Source organism: Lepeophtheirus salmonis, chromosome 3, assembly GCF_016086655.4.
Source record: "Lepeophtheirus salmonis chromosome 3, UVic_Lsal_1.4, whole genome shotgun sequence".
Lineage (NCBI taxonomy): Eukaryota > Metazoa > Arthropoda > Copepoda > Siphonostomatoida > Caligidae > Lepeophtheirus > Lepeophtheirus salmonis.
The window spans coordinates 27,328,638-27,348,297 of record NC_052133.2 but is presented as its reverse complement, the minus strand read 5'-3'; the positions used below and the strand labels follow the sequence as shown (position 1 = coordinate 27,348,297).

The 19,660-nt window shown below is 28.6% G+C and overlaps 1 protein-coding gene across 1 annotated transcript in view; it reads right to left on the bottom strand.

Annotated features, from left to right (window-relative positions):
- The window catches only part of LOC121114803 (zwei Ig domain protein zig-8), a 221,319-nt gene extending 204,802 nt beyond the window's left edge, over positions 1-16,517 (bottom strand). The window contains exon 1 of the mRNA XM_040708880.2: positions 16,394-16,517. The gene's annotated coding sequence lies outside the window, so the exon portion shown is untranslated. The remainder of the gene's footprint in view (positions 1-16,393) is intronic.
- Positions 16,518-19,660: the final 3,143 nt, after the last annotated feature.

Here is a 19,660-nt window from a genome sequence, read left to right as displayed (position 1 = left end):
TACAACTATTTGTGAAGACTGAAAATATCCAAAATTATACACGGAATAAAATAAAAATTGATTTTATATTTATCTATGTTTTTTTCTAATTAAAAAGAATATTGAAATACTAGATCGAAATATTAAATTTAAAAAAACAGCAACACTAAAGAACAATGAATCTCAAATTTTTTACAGTGTATACTATAAAATTTTTTTTAGATCCTCAAGTTTTTGATAAAACTTTTAAAATTTTGACAATTTTTGTTATAGAAAAAAAACTTTTGATGAACTTTTTTTATACACAAGAAATGGTTTAATTTCTTTGACAACAATAATTTTATTTATGTCATCATTTTGAAAAAAAGTATTTCTAATTAAAAGAAAAAATAATTTTTTGTACTGTTGTTTAATATTAAACATGCTATTAATATAATTTCATACTTTAAATCAAATTTTTATGACAGGTTAGTTTATTCTCTTCTCCCACACAGTCAGAGGTCCGCCTACACGTTAAAAAGTTTGAGAACAACTACTATACAGTATAAATAGAGTTGTAAAAGATATCCTCTGCTGTTATCTAGAAAAAAATAAAATTTGAGGAATGTGTAGGAGAGAAAAGTTTATCCGTCATTATGTTTGATCATATTAGGTGCAAGCAATATGAGAGGAAGGTAATAAATACACATCCCATTCTGTATTTAACAAAGATATAGGCATACATTACTGTGATATCAATCTTAAATTGGAACAAGGCTAAGCACTTAAACTTCATAACAAATCCTTAGTGCTACTCTCCATTTTCCATGCCCTCAAACACTTAATAGTTAGATGTTCCTTCCTCAGGAATAAAAAATAATGATAACAGCTTTTAAAACTACAAAATTGTTCAGATTGCCAACTAGAAAAATCTAGTATATTATTGATTTAGATGTTCTTTATGCTGAGTGCATAATTAGGCTATAATTAACTTGATTTCTATTGATAATTTTTGAATATTTTCATGATATGGATCCTAATCATCGAAGCCCAGAATGGTTACTCGAAAAATGTCCAGAGTTGCTAAAATGTGGACTGGAGATGTTCCTGGCCTTCACGACCTCTTTCAGAAGGTTGTGTCAGCCTCGCGTATGAGGACAATCCTAAGTTGTCCTTCACGGCCCTCCTGATGGTCCAGCATCCACGGAGAAGTTATTGGCGGGGCTATTCATGGATTTAGTTGGGTCCTGCTTGATCTTCTTCTCGAAGTTGGACAGGAACTCTGGATCCCTCTTTAAATTGTTCTCGCCACACCTTACATTTTCTCGAGAGGTCTCCTCAGTCATTCTTCATCTTGATCACCTTGAAAACCAGGCTCCTGGATCACTTCATAATGTCCATAATCCTCGCCACATCAACTTCAGCATCTAGGAGATCTGAAATGCGCTACTTTTTAGCTTTTTGCTCACTAATTATGACTAAATGAAAAAAAATATTTTGGTTTGTCTATGCACAAAGAGTTGGCTGAAGCAGAATTACAAAAAGAATTACTCAACCTTCCTATATTAATGAGAAAATTAGCATTAATTTGTCCATGTTTTGCTCCCCAATCCTGTATAAAATGAAAATGAAAGAATATTCGTTATAGAAATACTGTGGATACGTAGGGTAATTAATTTTAAGGGCGAAAAACTATATTTTTTTTTCTTTCACGTTTGTATCAGCAGTGTGCTGCAAAATATTCTAAAATTATTTGTATTTTTTTAAATACTTTGAAATGTAGATAAAAACATATAATATTTGAACGCCTCATGTTAGTAATAATGCATTTTACTTTTATCAAACCACAGAGATCGTGATGTATTTATTTTGTAACTCAAAAGTGTATATTAAAAAATATAATTAAACTTGAAAAGATAAACATTAAAGATATTATAAAAGTATATAAATGAGGAATTTTACGGGTGTCCGTAATTCCCATGTACATTTTTGGTAACTTTTCTTGTCTGCAAGTATAGTTTGAATTTTACTGTGTAACTGACAATATAAACTCCATGATTTCCTACTTTTGACTCAAATAACGTGGTGAATTCAGCGAAGGAAAGAAAAAGTAACATATGTCATAAGGGAACATGATAAAGTGACGTCATTTGTGATATCATGAAAAGCCATATTTTAATTTGAGAAAAATATATCAGTACGACTAGAAATCTACTCAACTTAAGAGTCATATATCGCAATTTATTTTAAAGTTTTAGTTATCTTTATTCTTGAAGAGATAACGTCTAAGTACAAAGTAATCACTGTTGTTGCTCCTTATAAAATACAGAGAGTAACACAGAGGGCATGTTGAGGATTTATCTTTGTTGGTCTCAGAGTGGAATTGAAAATCGGCATCGGAGTGATACCCTGTATGTGACCTTGACAGATATGGTGTAGGATTTCTAGTTTCTTCTCCTTTTATTAATTTACACAATCTCGAGGTTTTAGTCATCTTGTTAGCCTCGGGGAAATAATTAAGGATAACTTTTTTAAATAATTTTTGATAGTAGAAAGGACAAGTAAAAAAACAGACGCACCAGAAAACGGTAATTTGGAGATGGCCGATAACTACGTCGGTTAAGAAAACACAAGGGCGGAAAAAATTGCCCTAATAATAATTACTATTTTGAATAAGCCTTATAAAGAAAAATAAACAACCTTGGTCCAATCACTTTACTAGAAATGTTATCAAAATTATCCCTTGTACATTCACGAAAATGATAATGCTAAAACTTAAGAAAATAAGACCTGAAGAGCAAATGAGATTTATGCCAAATAAAAGAACTGTCAACACTAGTATCAACACGGGTACTGTTACTCAAAAAGCACTAGAAAATAAGAAGCATGGCATAATAATTGCCGTTTATTTCAGAAAGCCTAAATCAACAATTAATTCTAAATTAATTAGATATTTCCTTCAATGTGGGAATCTTTCATTGTGTTAGTTTAATAGTTTTTAGTAGTCCCAGTTGGAAGGAAAATTTTAAAATTCATTTTAATGCCGATGACAACAATATTTTCGTAGAAAACGAAAGTGAAAAGGAACCCTGTGATAAGATAAAAAGAGTAATACGACTCTATCAAAGATTTGAATAAAGGTTTAACTTAAAAATTAATAAGGACAAAACTAGCGATTGCTGGTTGTATGGTAGTTATGACGATGGAGTAATTAGAAATTAATATGAATAAAAGTGGATCAGACCTTGGATATATTTACTCTATATATTGAGCTCTATACTTGCTTGTGTAAGGGCCATTTAGAGTCTCCCTCTCTAAATATTTTGTATTAGTTTTATTGAATAATAGTACTAGTATACCGTTACTTACAGATATGAGTAGTGGCAACAGTGTGCAGTAAAGTGAAATTATTTTGTGTAAAAAATTAGTTATATCATAATTGACAAATTAAATAAATATATAATAATATTTATTGTTACAAAGTACAAAGTACTAACAATTGAGTATTAATAACTGTTAATCAAAACAAGAATGATGAATAAGAAAGAGTCTGAATCTTCTTCTGTGATCCAAGAGGACTTGTCCAAGAGCACGTCTACTCCTCATCCTTTGGATATGATCTCCGTCACAGTGGCTCCCTTTACGGGAGGACCTTTTCTCCTGCGTATAAATAAACGGGATTCTGTGGAAGAGTTAAAAAGGCGGTGCCAAGAAGTTGAAAGTTCTCAAGGACCGGATATGTTTACTCTATAGAGAAAGTCAATTGTCAGAAGGAAGTCTGGAAGATGTGTCTGATGGAGCCAGAATTATCCAGACTCAAGGGCTTGAGGGTAATATAACAAAAGAAAAATCCTCTAGTATAAGTATTTGGGAAAGATCTATATGTGAAACTTCTACGTAAATTATAAATTCATTTACCAGATTACTGTGGACAGGCACATTTTTGAATTTTTTAAAAGAAGTTAAAGACTAAACATAACGTGGAATGATTCTTGTTCCGTCTTAATTGTGTACCTAATTAGTTAAAATTATGACGGTCTCACACCAGTGTAGGATTTTCATACCGAAACCCATCACTATTAAACACTTAGCCGACATTTTTTGCATTCTATTACATATAAAACTCTATACATAAGCCACCAAAATGTTTACTCGTAACAAATAGCGTATTTTTTCAAAAAAAAATTTATAAGAATTATTCACTTGAATTCAGTATGAGTAGGTTCAAAATGCTGGGACTCCTAGACAAGGAGTGTGTAATACATTGTGTAATGTGTATTTAGACTTCAAAGACAATTTCTAGTTCAGAATGAATAATTATAATGCTGTAAAGTTTTAGTGCAAATCTATCTGACCAATTAAAGGAATATTGCCAAAAGATGAGGGATCTTCTTTTGGTAATAAAACCACCCTTTGTTTTAATAGCATAAATAATAACTAGGTCATTTCATAGAACGCAAGGAGAATGTAGGAGCAAAACTTACAACTACTGAACTAATACCCTTTTTATCATTGTTGCATGTTAAATGATTTTGGAGGGAGAAAATGTATTACTACTATAGAACCTTAAACATTTAAAATAACATTCGTGCATGGAAAGTATTATCAAATTATATTTAAACAAAAAATATTAATATTTATTATGCATTTTTTCTAAATTTAGACCAAAAGTAGGCGCTACCTTTCAGAGAGAGAGAGAGAGATGTTACTACTAAGCTGATCTATGAAAGAATGAACATAATTTAAAAAATGAACGATGACAACAACTGTTAATCGTTTTTTATTCACAAAACATTTAATCAATTCTATATTTTTCCCCATTTATAATAATGACTATCTGACAACAATTGTACGATCAGTTAATGTTAATCTCATCTGAACGTAACTTTATCTCACTTCATCGAAAAATGAACAACTAATTTTGTTTCGATTTTTACAATCTATTCTTTCTTTCACAAAGGAAAGTAGCAACTTACCATCAGCAAACTGCTTGGCCTATGAAAATAGAAGTATCCACTGAAGCTATTACTGTTTGTAGAAAATATGTCCGTATTCTAAGTTTAAAAACAAGACATTGAACTCCACTGAAAGGATTCCCAAGTGCAGTAATTTCACTACTCAATTTCAAGTGGATACGGGTTGGATAATATTTAATGGTTATTGTAAAGACTACGATAAGTTGTTCATTCTTTTACTGTATGTCCGTTTTTGCTGTTACTGAGGAAGTTTGTTGCAAGAAACTTAGAAAAACATATAAACACCTCGCCAAACCACATCTCGGCCATAATTCTTTTTGGGGTCCCAAAAATAAGTTTATTCCTTAGAAGGCTATAACAATCGGATTTGGCATACTTAACTTACGTTGCAAAAAAGTTTACCTTGAAGAAATCAATGAATAGCATGGAGTTAAGACGCATAATTATTACCGCTGCTTCAAGGTACATGGCTTTAGATTTGAAAATCCTAGGTACTTAAATTTTAGATTTCTGAGCTTTTTGGATCTTCTAGGTTTTTTATTTTTGAGGGTGTTTTTTATTAATCTCATTTTATTATTCCTTATTTATTATACATATAGGTTTTTAGTCTACTTTTGTAACAAAAGAGGTAATTTGGAACTAATTTTAAACTACGATGTTTATTTATATTTTTACTTAATGTTAACCCATTTTCTTATGATGTATTTTTTAATATTATACATATATTGTAAAATAAAAACCTTTAAAAAAAAGATTTGTGCAGTTATCTCGAACTCTGATATGGTTAGTAACTCATAACGTTTACTTTTTATTCATGGACTGCATATGAGTGTAGTATCGATAGGCCAAATAGGTATATGGTGAAGGAGAAATTATTTATTTAGACCCTTAAGTATTAAATTCAATTCATAATTGAATTTTGTAGCTTTCTTGTATATGGTAAATCACTGGCTCAAGTACTTGATCGTTTAAAATCTAAGACATTGAAATAACTTCTGTTTATGTATTTCCATGCCCCCTCATAGCTCCTTGTAGCTAATTTAATAAAACATTATGACAGCTAAGCTGCTCTCCTAACAAACATTCTTAACATTGTCAGTGTTACTACGTTAATTATCGTTTTCTTTAATGTGTACATATCTGCAGGTCATATTTTTACAACTGTATTCATTACTTATTCGGCTACTTCATGCTTTCAAACGGTAATAAAGTCCCTACACTCAAAAAAGTTAGACTATTCTTTATCAATAATTCATAAGTGTTCTACCATTCGATGATGAAGGATTATTATTTAGTTTTATTTTTAGAAAAGAAAAAACTTACTTAGTAGTTATATAGTTGTTGTTTTTTAAAGCGGCACAAACAATAAAGCTGTTTTTATAAAAATATATACCTTTAAATTATTCAACAAATAAGACACAATTGAATTATTAAACGAATTTTACTTCCATAAATTTTACAAATTTAAATTCCTTACTTTTATATATACTAATTTGTTTATTGGTATTTCTTTACAATCATATATGAAATGAAATTATAGTTTATTTCTGTTTACATAATTTGTTTAATTAAATCAATTCTAAATTCTAATAAAAAACAATATACATTTATTGATTGTATACCTATTATAATGAGCATACAAATAACTTGTTACAATACTCGTCGATTTAAATTGAATTAAGAGTCGGGTATATCTTGTTTATTCTTTATTTCTTGTTTATGGCATACATTAATTTTTACATTAAAAATAAATTATACTTACGAAAAAATAATAATATTATTATTTTTTTGTTTTAAATTAAAACATGGAAATAAAAAATAAAATGAATGTAGCAATGACTACGCATAAGAATTTTTGTAGGGTGCAAGAGCGAGGCCTAAAGTTAGAGCAGTAAACAATATTACTTTAGACGAGTGTAATAATTTTTGTAGTTGCAACCTAAGAAGTGTTTTTTTTTTCCAAATTGTTATCGTTATGGGGGTGAGTTAATTGATAATGGAGAGCAACACTGCGGATTGGTTGTAGAGTTATAAGGGCTGGCCTTATTGGACTCAGAGTAGAATTGATGATCAACATAAAGTAATTCTGCCTGTGTCTTTGCTAGATGAGGAGTGGGATTTATATATATTTCTTTCCCTTATTATTTCTAGAAGCTAATGTAATACAGCAATATTACAGCTAAGGTACTTTTCTCTCCGTTCTTCAAATTGTCAAAATTACCATGTTTTTTCTGGATTTTTAGCATACCGTCTTGTCATATTAATTAACATTCTTTTTTCAATGTTCTGCATTCAATTGTTAGCATATAGCTACATATATACTATATAGCAGGTATTTTTCCCAAAGGCTAAAATCCACCTTTAATATTAATAATATTTTCCATAACATCAGCACCTAACGACTCCTGGAAATGCCGGGTAATACTTCTAGAATAAAACGGAAAGAAGCAAATATTATATAATAATGAAACCCGGTGTTTTACAAAGGTGAAAACACCGTGAAATTTCGGAAAAATGTAATCCCGGGATTCCGAAAGAGAAAACCTTGTTGGTATTTACTTCCTATCTGTATGCAATTATACAGCATGCTTATAGGTCGGTAAATCCTTAAATATGCAATATTGCCTTAAACATTCTTATTTTTTTATTCTACACGATTAAAGCATATTAGTAAAAATATAATATATACATCTATATTATAGCTTTACTTCAAGATTAAAATATTTTTGGTTTATTTGTAGTGAAGTTAAAGAAAAGAAAGAATCATAGAATCAAAATATCATAAAAAGGATATTTCACCAAAATTCCGATCGCAGTGTTGTATTTGGTTCTTTTAATTGTTTTATTTACGTACATGTAAGTATGTAAAATATTATAAATCGTTAATCCAATTGATACTAGTTAAACTTCCCTTTCTTTTGTTGCTTTCATTTGGATTTAGTAAACTTTGGGGATTTTTTTTTTTTTAAATCACCATCATAGCTGTTTAGGAAATCCGAACACATCTGTGTATACATCAAGTGTATAAACTAGCCATGTCTACATCCTCTCGGAGAAGAAAGTGCTGTAGCGAGCCAGATATATTCTGCTATAACTGTGGATGCCTCACTTTATCCCCTATTGTGTCGAACATTACTCCCTTCGTTAAGAATGTTAACCTCGCTTAATTTTAAAGTACCGCTTGTAGACCAAGAGAAAAAAATAGGTACCTTAAAGATTATGCACGACTTGTCTCGAAATTCTGAGATCAAGGTAAAAATGCTAAGATCAAATTTGGTGTGTCGATGATTTGGAGAGAACCAACAAACCACCTAGGTGATTGCTACTTCTGCCTTTTTAGTGTTAAAAGATTCAATAAAAAGAACAAACGATACATGACATATTCTAGCATCTCCTCTGCAATACTGCCAGTTCCTCATTCGGACGAAATACCTATATCTGTTTTCACCAAGTTAGCAGATATTGATGAGGAAGCACATAATTCAGTCGATTATGATGATGGAGGAGATGCATATACAAATTATACACAACTGGGGAATTGTTTGGTCAACCTTTTCTTTAAAGTCAACCTGAATTGAATGACCTAATTCGATATTTATATTTACATAAACAATCTGCTGAGTTGTTGAACTTCCAGACTGTATGAGTAAAACATGCTTCTTAGGACACAAGCGTCACATTTTATCATAACAGAGATGCAGAGCTGAGAAAGTTCTTCGATTCCGACAATCACTTTGTATAATGCAGTGATATTGAAGGGCTTCTTGTGGCTATGAAATTAATTCAAGTGAGTGGAGACTCTTTATTGATCACTCAAAAGTAATTTTAAAGTTTTTTTTACTTCACAATGGTAACATATATGGATGTATCCCTATTGGACACTCAGTCTCCATGGAGGAAGAGTACAAAAACATCAAAATAGTACTTGAAAGATTGAAATACCGCGATCACCATTGGTTAATCTGAGTGTATTTCAAAATGGTGAACTTCTTTGTGGGTCAACAAGGAGGTCCCATAAAATACTATTGTTTCCTTTGCTACTGGGACAGTAGAGCTGACAAGGATCACTGCGTTAGAATGGAATAGCCATCAAGGCATAGGTTGGTACTTGGGGAGAAGATTGCCATTAATAAACCACTAGTTGATCGAAAAAACATAATCCTTCCACCATTGCCCATTAAACTAGGTATTATGAAACAGTTTGTAAAAGCTGTTGATCACAATGGTGATTGTTTTCAATACACATGGTAGATTGTTGTGTTTTGTATTGGAAAATAAAATAAAAACTTTTTATCAACCTATAGCTAAAAAGCTTCATTTGATAACCAACAACTAGTGACACATTGAAATCAGTAGCCAATATGGCAATACAATCACTTAAAAATAATGCAAGAAAAGTTGTATTGGCCAATGTTATATGTCCCAAAAAGTAGGAGCGTTTTTTTGTAATTGGCAATTCACTACGTATTTATTATTTTAATAGTTTTTAGAAACGTGTAAATTTGTATCGTGATGAAGTTTGAGATAATGTATGGACTATTGATATTAAATTGGATCCCTGATAATGATTGTGTAAATATTTATGAAGTTATGAAAAGGATTTGAGATTTTTGGCATGCTGACTTTTTAATTATGGAACTAAAGTCCTGAAGATGATCAAAGTAGAACAACACATTAAATGACATATTCCCAAAAGGAATTTGGTATTGTATACAAACAGCATAATTAATTCCAACTCTCAACATTCCAATTTGATTACTGATATAACCAAGATGTATCTCTTGCAAATATTTCACTCTATATCAAGGATTATCCTCTCGCTTCTCCATTACTAAGTCAATGGAGTCTCAAAGTAAATAATTTTTGTCCAAGATAAAGTAAGAATTTGAGGAGAAATATATTTATTGCCTGGGACGAAACTATAGGCACTAGACAGCAATCCATAACTGCAGTGTTGGTTGGTCCTTTGGATGGTTATTTTGTGGCTAGTCATTATTTTATTATTTTGGAAGATGTTACGTAAGCCGACATTAAAACGGAGAGAAATAATATTAATAGTATTAATAGCAATATATCAAAATTAGAGAATTGGCACCTGAAACCATCAATCACGATAGCTAAGTTTTAAAATACAAAAACACTCCTATCGTTAATTGTGATTCTAAGAGGGTTTTCTGTGTGATCTCGGACATAAATGTACTGAAAATATCCTGCTTGACGGAGAGTTACGTCAAAGTATTATGATAACGTAATTGAACATATTAAATGTTGGAATTCAATATGAAGAAAGTTAAATGATATAATAAATCATATAAATATTATTTACTTAGTATTGTATATTTAAGTAATTTCTTACATTTTTAGGTACTTAAATTTGGTTATTGGAACCATTGTCAACGACGATGGATGAAGTTTTGGTCATTATAGATGTTGCCAATTGAAATAGGTATCTAATATTTAAAATTAACCGAATGATTTCTAATTATTTATTAATATTACTAAATTTGCAACATATGGGGATAATCAGCTATCTCCATAGTAAATCTCAATGTTTCATTTGATTATCATATTTTTTGAGGTGATCCTTCGTCAGACAAGACTTTTTTGGTACATTTATATATGTCCGACATCCCACTAGAAATCTTTTTGGAATCAAAGTTAACGTTAGGATTGTTTTGTATTTAAAAAAATCCATATCGTGATAGATGGTTTCAAAAGGTTTGAAATGTTCAAGTGTAATGTTGTGGCATATATTTTCAACAATAGTTACAAATGGGAGGAGCGACAATCTCTATTGGTTCAAATTTATTGAATAAACATTATTTCTAACAAAAGTGGACCATTCTTCAAAACATCGTTTTCTTTTAAAATTGCATCATTGTTTTCATCTATAACAATTACATTATGTTTGTCAGAATTGAAGTGCTTGATGTGGTAGTAAATTGTTTTAGACACCCTGAATTCTATAAAAATTCTAAAAAAATTCTATAAAATATATCATTGGACAGATCGTTGATTATTAAATAAAAGTGGACGTTTATCATTATTTTTTGTATAATACATATATTCTCAAAGTAACACATGGGAATCACATTGCACACTTATTTAAATCTACCCGTTAATGCAAAAGGAGAGAATACATTTAAATGTTCCTTCAATCACTACCCAGTGCTGACATACTATATATATATATACAAACACTACTTTACTCATTCATTTACGAGGGAATATATACGGTTCCAAATTCCTCTGTTTAATTCGGTTTTTAATGTGTTGTTTTATTTTAAACTTATTTAAAGCTTTGATCACAAAAATGTGTGTCAAAAACCAAAAATAATTTATTTAATTCAAATATTTTTTTATTTAAATTATCAGCGATGATAGAATATATAATCAATTTAATTACCTTTTAAAAGCTGTTATATTAGGTATGGGAAAAGTAAGTTCGTATTTCTTGCTTTTTTCAACAAAATATATCTTGTTTATTATGAGGAACTTCAGATCATATAATGTATTGTTGTAAAGGTATGTGTGTATATACTCACACTAAAAACGCTTATTGGATAGTATTTTTTTTGCCAATATTGACAAGGCTTTTTATCAAAAAGGCATTACAAAGTTTAATTATTGTTGGCAACAAGTTATCAAACAGAATGGGGCATATTTGGCTTATATTTGAATATTGTAACACTTCTTATAAAGCAAAAAATACCAAATTACTTTTTCCATAACCTATTATGAGTATAAAATATTAATAAATTTTGAAATGAGATGAAAGAAATAAACACAAGTTCCAATCCGTATCTAGTCTAAGCCACAGAGAGGAATGATATAGATGTCAATCCTCAATCTTACTCTGAATCCAAAATGCCTTTTCACTACTTATAAATCTCAAAAAAGTCATTAGGGTTATTCTGCGGCATTCATGAACGCACGCACCTTATACCTATATTTTCCCTTCTCAAGTAATAAAGAACATTCAAAACAGCTTTGGAAAATAATAAATTATCTTCAATACAATTTTTTACAATTCTCCCAAAAACACGTAAAATTCCAACTTCGGCACACTCTATATCGAGTATAAGGAAATATTATAACAGTGCTAAATCATTGGAGTAAAAACAGCTGCCAAAAGTATCTCTTTGTTTCTGAAATCTCTTAAAAACGAGGAAACAGCTCAATTTCATTATGATTTTATGGTTTGAATTTTGCATTGTATCCAATTTAGAAACATGGTGAAATTTAGTAATTTATTTTTAACATTTTTGGACACTTTTTCTTTTGGAAAGGACAATTATATAATTGTGAATTTTTTTGTTTTTCAGTATGGTATATTATACAAAAAAAATCAAAAAGTCTAATTCAAATGTTGCTTTTTTTACTGACAAACAAATGTTGGGCAAAAAAGTTAAGAAAAGAAAATTGACTTTTTCTGTTTTATTTACGGGTAAATTCATAATTTTTTTTATATTTTATAACCTTATCTCACATTCATGGCTCGTTTCTACACTAATAAGACTAGACTTTTTTTATTAATTTTAATCCTATTTCTTTATTAACATAGGAGATATTAGTTTTTTAAAATTGAATAACACAAGTCTGGGAAAAGAGAAAAAAATATTTCCAAAAAATCAATTCTTAATTGATTAAAAATTGTCATGTCATTGAATATTTTTAGCCAATTTAGTCATCATTTTCGGCGTGTGCACTTTTTAAAAACGTGTTACATTTTGTACTATTTTATTTGTTTTAATTTTAAGATTTTATGTTTTATTTTATTGGGTGTATTGATGAAAAATTATCCGTTTGTTTAGAATAGGTATTAGAAAAAATTAATATACGGTATTACCAGTCTTACTCGTATACAAAAAACTAAACTTACAAATTTCTTATAGTTTAAAATGTGTTATTTTCAATTATATATAATGTGTTTAATTACGTACGAAATTTTGCATTTAATAAATTAAAGTCGTGCAGTTTTTAAATAGCATTTTAAATTTTTCAAGTTTGAATATTTTTCCTTGAAGATCAACGATTTTAAGTAAGAATGCGTTTTCAGAGGTTAATTTTTACACTTATAGTGCACTAAAAAATTCAATCTATAAACACTCATATCTCCATTGTTAATAAAGATATTGCCTTGAAATTTTGAATTAAGTTTAGTCAAACTAATTTAAACAAATTACATAAAAATGAACTAAATTTGTGAGATATAGTTACATCCATTTGATGAATTTACATAGAATGGTCCTTACAGAACGTTTTCTCTATGTATAATTTAAACAACGATAGTTCAGTGACAAGGCAAATAATAAATCTGTCTATTTTGTAGACATTCAGTTTTTTAAAAAAACAAAAAAAAATTCCCCAAACTCCCTTATAGCAAATAATTTTAAAATATCTTTTTGACATTATATAATTTCCTTCTTTCCCTTTATAAGATATTTAAGCATAATGGATTGGTTGCTACTAAGCTAGAGATGGGTACTACACTAATTGTTCTTTACCATTATAGTAAAATGCCCCAACTTTTGTCACAAATTTATTCATATTCCCCTCCCATTAATTTTTTAGTATGAATAGGATATCATATATATCAGTTTTCAAGAAGTATTACGTATATAATTGTATCTTGTAAACAAAAATAGAGGGTTTAGCTTCCAATTTAATCAGATAAAATCAATTTTATAATGTATATAACGTTTATATCATCAGATTAGATAAATTCAATTATAGTAGTATTTTTCTTGACAAACTATTTAGATTTTAGACACTCACAATAGATGTTGTAACCTCCTTAAGAGAGTTAAAAGTTAAATTTTAAGGTTATAAATTATATTAACATAAAATTTAATTGAAATGGACTTGTAATATATATTTTGAAATACGAATTACAAGTAAAAAATATGACAAATTTTGCTAAATTCTTTTTTGGAGACAAAAAAGTCGGTTCATCTTAGTCAAGCTTACTTAAAAGTGCTTAAATTTCCTATTTTTTTTATCTCACAAACATTTATTGAATATTTGGATTGATTAAATAATCATGAAATATCACAAAAAAGTAAAAACTATAACAATGTCGATAAATATTTGATTAATATATGTTTGTGTATGATAGTTCCAAAAACAAGAAATTAATATAAGCAATTTTTGTATTTGTGAGTTTTTCTTCTCATAAATATTTTGAAAAAAGAATGTGTTTTATTTAATTTATTGATTTATTTATAAAAATAAAACCATTGTTCAAAACTCTCTCAAACACTTCAAAACATAAAGAGAAAAGGAAATTTTAAAAATCTGATGAATATGTGGCAGACATAATATCACTAAATAGATATTTAGCCTTTGAATACTTCTTTTTCCTTTTCTGTATTGAAAATAATTTTATCAACTTAAAAACGTTCCATAGGGTAATATGGAATAAAAAACTATAGAAAAAAATATTATTTTTAAATTTACTAATAACCTACATATTGTTTGTGTTAATACAGCCTCATTGTAATATCTACTCATACTTACCGACAGAGGCGATGCCGCTTTTTTAAGATATTTCTTGTAGGTGGCATGGAATCCCTAATCCCTGTCACGGTGTGCTCTTTTCTGTATTTTTAAAACGTAACTATTGATGCTATCTATAAGAATGGACGTAAATAAAAACTTCATTCCGGTGCGTATAGAATAATGATGATATGAAAAAAAAACCCAAAAAAACGAAAATGAATGTGGTAATTAGAATATTAGAAAAGTTAGATTAGCTGTCATGACGTTTTATTAGATTATTTGCAAGTAGCTATAACAGCAATGAAATAAAAAAATCTAAATCCGTATCAAGTAAGGACGTAAGCTTGAATTACCCTGTTTTCCATCATCAATTCGACTAAGTTGAATATTGACTTGCCATACAAATCCAAAAACAATCATCAGTATTACTCTCCATTAAATTGACACCTTTTCTCTTTCCCCCTCAGAGAAGTCAAAAGGGGTTCGGTTAGTCACTGCTAGACCAGTTAAAAATCAAAGATATACAATTAGGGGGCTTAATAAGTAAACATAAAAGTACTCCCTAAATAGTATACTCCCTACAAACGTTAGACTCCCCCTTAGCCCTATTAAGGTAAATACTAAAATAGTGAAAACTACTTCGTAAGAAATCCCTTGAGCAACTCCTCGTACCCCCCCAATATGAGAATATACACAATTTGACCTTCACCCTCTAAGGAATAAAGGATAAACTCTTACACTCATCCCAGCTAACAGCCCTAGCCAAGAAATTCTTCAAGGCCCAAACCTGATTTCTAACGGGTATAGGTTTCAAATTAGTAAAGCCACCCTTAAACTGATTACAAAAAACTCATAAACTCATGCAATTATACTTAGATGTTCCCTTATCAAGAATTGGAGAATAATGTTTACAGCTTTGGACATAGTTTGCAACTACAAAGTATCTCACTCTCGTCATATTTTAGAACTCTACTATTTTTAAAATTTAGTTTTAGATACGTAAATAAACACTCTCTCCCGGTCCGTGTAAAATAATAATAGTAATACCAGTTACTAGACGGCTTATACTAAATGAATGTTATTGCGTCCCCAAAGAAGTTATTGTCTATGTTTGTTTGTTAGTCACTAGGATTATGGGAAAAATTTGGAAGGCATTTTAATCAAATTTGGTTTGAAGATTATATATGGTCACATTAAGAGGCCATTAAATTTTGAGAAGTCAAGGCCACACAAAGCGTTAACTAAAAATGCACAATAGACCATAACTTTGGAACATATTGTGGTACAGAGCATAATTGATGTCATTATGTAGGTTAAATAAAAATGCTTCTTATGGCAAAAAATTAGGTGAGGTTTATTATTCTAGCGAGTGCCCATTCTAGTTATCTATATTTCTTATTCGCTGTTCCTGTCATATCATTTTTCAACTTATATCTCAGAAGAAAGAGAAAATGATGTCATAAATACAAATAATATTTTTAGTAATGAGTTATTAAGGAGAACCGTTTTGGCCAATTTGATGTGTGACCCTATACTTTAAAATAAATTTATAAAGCATGTTTGTCATTAAAAATCGGAATTATACAAATAAAATAAATAAATAGTTTTTTTTGACAGTCTACAATTTATACAAAAAATAGTACAACTTATTTACTTTTTTAAACAAAGTTCTGTTTAATTTAGTAGTTTATGTATTAAAAACCTTCATAACTACATTTATACCTCTTTTTCATAACAAAAATTTATAATTAATTCTTTAAATAACATGTCTTTAATTACAAAAATCATTAGCTCAAATTATGTTTCGATGGATTATGCATTTTAAAGGTCTATCTACTCTTTCTTTGTATAAATGTATCATTGCATTAAAAAAAATATTGTAATGTTATGAAAAAATATATTTTTAGTTAAAAATTGTATATCTACCTTTTCTTATATTTTTATTAACGATATCTTACCTTTTGAATTTGATTGTATTGAAAAAAGGCATCAACAAATAAGTAAAAAATAAATATGATACAACATTTTTTTTAAAGAGGTTCGGGAGTATATTTTGATATTGTTACAAAGCTAAGAGAAACTAAATAAAATACTATAAAAATCTCTCTCTTACTATGTTGAAGAGAATTTTTTTTTTTTTTTTTTTTTTGAAGAGGACGGACTTTTCTCCCTTACAGTGAAAGTATTGACGCATAAGAAAAGCACAAATAAATAAAATATTTAAAATAAATAAATACATAAAATAATTTACATTTTGAAGAATATACTAATTTTTAGAATAGAATAATCATTTTGTATAAAGGATGGATGTTAAAATCAAATTCAGTTTTTGTACTAGTTTTCTGATACACGAGAATATTCTAAGCACTTTATAAAATAATTTTTGGTCAAACCCCGTCCCATCTTTCCTATACAAATTATCTTATAAATGCTCGTTCACTCAAATTTTAATGTCAATTCCCCCTCCTATATACCTTTGTATTTATTCAGTCTCTGATTAATTTTTAACTATAAATCATGAAGTCTACTCAATTGAAATTTAATAGAACTTCAAGTTGGGGTTGGTTATTACATTGCTTTATATTTATATTTGATTATTTCCCTCACAATATGAACATAACAGAAAGAGTCTTGCTTGTATTGGGATATCATTTAAGGGAGTCAATTTTCCTTAAATTTATTTAGTAGTGGAATACATTGTTAAACGTATATTTAATGGAATTGTTCTTACTATTTGCAACAACTACAAATATTTGAGACCATAAATTAGTGTTTAAAATGGAGGAAGATCATCTTCATTTAATAACAATTAATCGTAGAGATATCTAGATATTTCCCAGCCAACCTTTCAAATAATTAAGACAGAATTTTAAAAATTGCTCTTTCTCTCCCTAAACTAACAGAATTATTTTATTGACGGAGTAGATATGTCTTTCAATTTGGAAATTTTGATCTGATCAGATATTAATTTTATACAACCAGAAGAAGTTCTAAAATTTAGTAAATTATTGGTTATATAAAGTAATTGAAACACCATTGTATACAATTTCAATGTCCATTGAATGTAATATCATAGAAAGGGGAAACTATCATGAAATGGCAACTCTTGTTTGATACTATCTTTAACCTGGAAATTGAAAGCTGAATATAAATTCACTGGAACCAAAAAAATATTGTGCATCATGGTCCAAAACTTTTATTTGATCAAATGTATAATATTGAGCAACTTACTTCCAATGATAAATACGCCTTCTTTCAAAATAGAAGAAAGGCTAAATATGTAGATTATTCATTGTATTTTATTATTGAATGGGGTTTTTAACAGCCTATATATGTATATTTTACATTTCACCCATATAATTAATATGGATGCCATCTAGGATATGAATACAATCCAACAGTATCCAAAATATAAATAATAAATATTAAAAATATCGTTATGGTATTTATATATAAGTTTAAAATCCTTCATTCTTATTCGAACTTTATATATAATTTTAAGCACAGTGTTTCTGATCGTTTGAGTATCCAAACTAATTCCTTGGTCTACAATTTGTTTTTCTTCAAAATGAAAATAAGGATTATATTGTTTTGCATCACTTGAGAAAGGAACTTTAATAAAATATTTAAAATTCAGCATTATAACCGAAATTGAATCCTGGTAATCCCTTTACATATATATTATTTTCTTTTAAAAGTTTTTATTTTCAAATGGGTCTATAGGTAGGTCACAAAACAGCCTTTGAAGACTGAAAGTTTTAATACAATTTTTTATTAATATACAATACAAAATCAAATTAACAGATCACTCTAAAAGTGGAAAAGCGTAGGAAAAAAAGTACATACGGTAAAATAAACATTTGGAATACGACTTAATATGACTTTAAAACTTTATTTTCTTTCAATTTAAAATATTATAAAGCTATTGTTTCGAATATTAAATTACATAAATGATCAAAACTTACGATAGTTGAAAATTGTTCAAATAAATATGTTTTCTAAATTCAAGAAGTAATTCAAATTTTTTTGTAACCAAAATACTCCCAAGATGTGTCTGCATTAGAAAAATTGAATCTACTCCTCATTAAAAATTACTTACTTGTAGGATTTAAAAAAATAAATGTATATTTTTATTATAGTGAATTACTTCTACAACTATAACTCCTCTTTAGTGTTTCATTTGCTGTTCTAACATTTTATTACATACGTTTAAAGATTTTATTGATTATATGTGTTTGAATATAATTAAAATTTATTGAATAAATGAACGCAACATTTAACCTTATTTTACTTACTTCATTACAACTTGGATCAATATTAATTTTTAATTAATTATTTGGGAAGAAACTACAAACATTTAACAAAAATATTTAAAAAAGGATTATAATAATTCTATTTGTAACATATGTTTTTTTACACATCAATTTATACAGAAAATAATGGGTTTGTTATTGGTTGTTGAAATTAAGTTGAGAGAAAAAGTAATTACTGAAAGCAGAAAAACTTATCAGAAGAGTATTTTCATCAATAATTTGTTTTTGCATGCAGTACAATAGATATTAAGCTAAAATACATATATATATTGCTATACATTAACGATAAGCGTAGATATAAACTACGGAACTAATTAAAAATTTACTGGTTATAAAATAGATTCCTAAAAAATTTTGATTGCTTTAAACTTTAAAAAAACAAACAAAAAAAAACATTAATAAGTCAAGATATCTACTTTTGTAACTTGCAGATTAATTTCCAAAAATTATTAGATATTGTTTGGAATAATCTGAGTAAGAAGTGTTTCTTAAGGAAATTAAAGGATCCATCTATTTTGCAAGATTATAAGCTACAGAATTTTAGCTGGACACAATATTCACTCCTCAGATCTATTCAATGACGGCAGATTCAAGTTTCCTCTTGAGAGGGCTTCAGGTCTCTATTATATTATGCCATGTCCTTGGTATTTCAAAATGTAAATGCCTAATTTTGAAAGTGGGACTGATATACTATTTTGAAAAAATATAATACATAAAAGACAATTGAGTCGTAAGATATTCAATGACACAGTCTATACTTTTGTAGCTTGTCCGTCTTTAAACATTCTAAAGCAATTTATAAAATTAAATGTAAAAGGTATGATGGATGGAGATAAAGGTTTCAGAAAGCGATGGTGCTGTTTGGACTTTCACGCAGGAAATATATGGTCATTTTAAGCCATTTTTGACTTG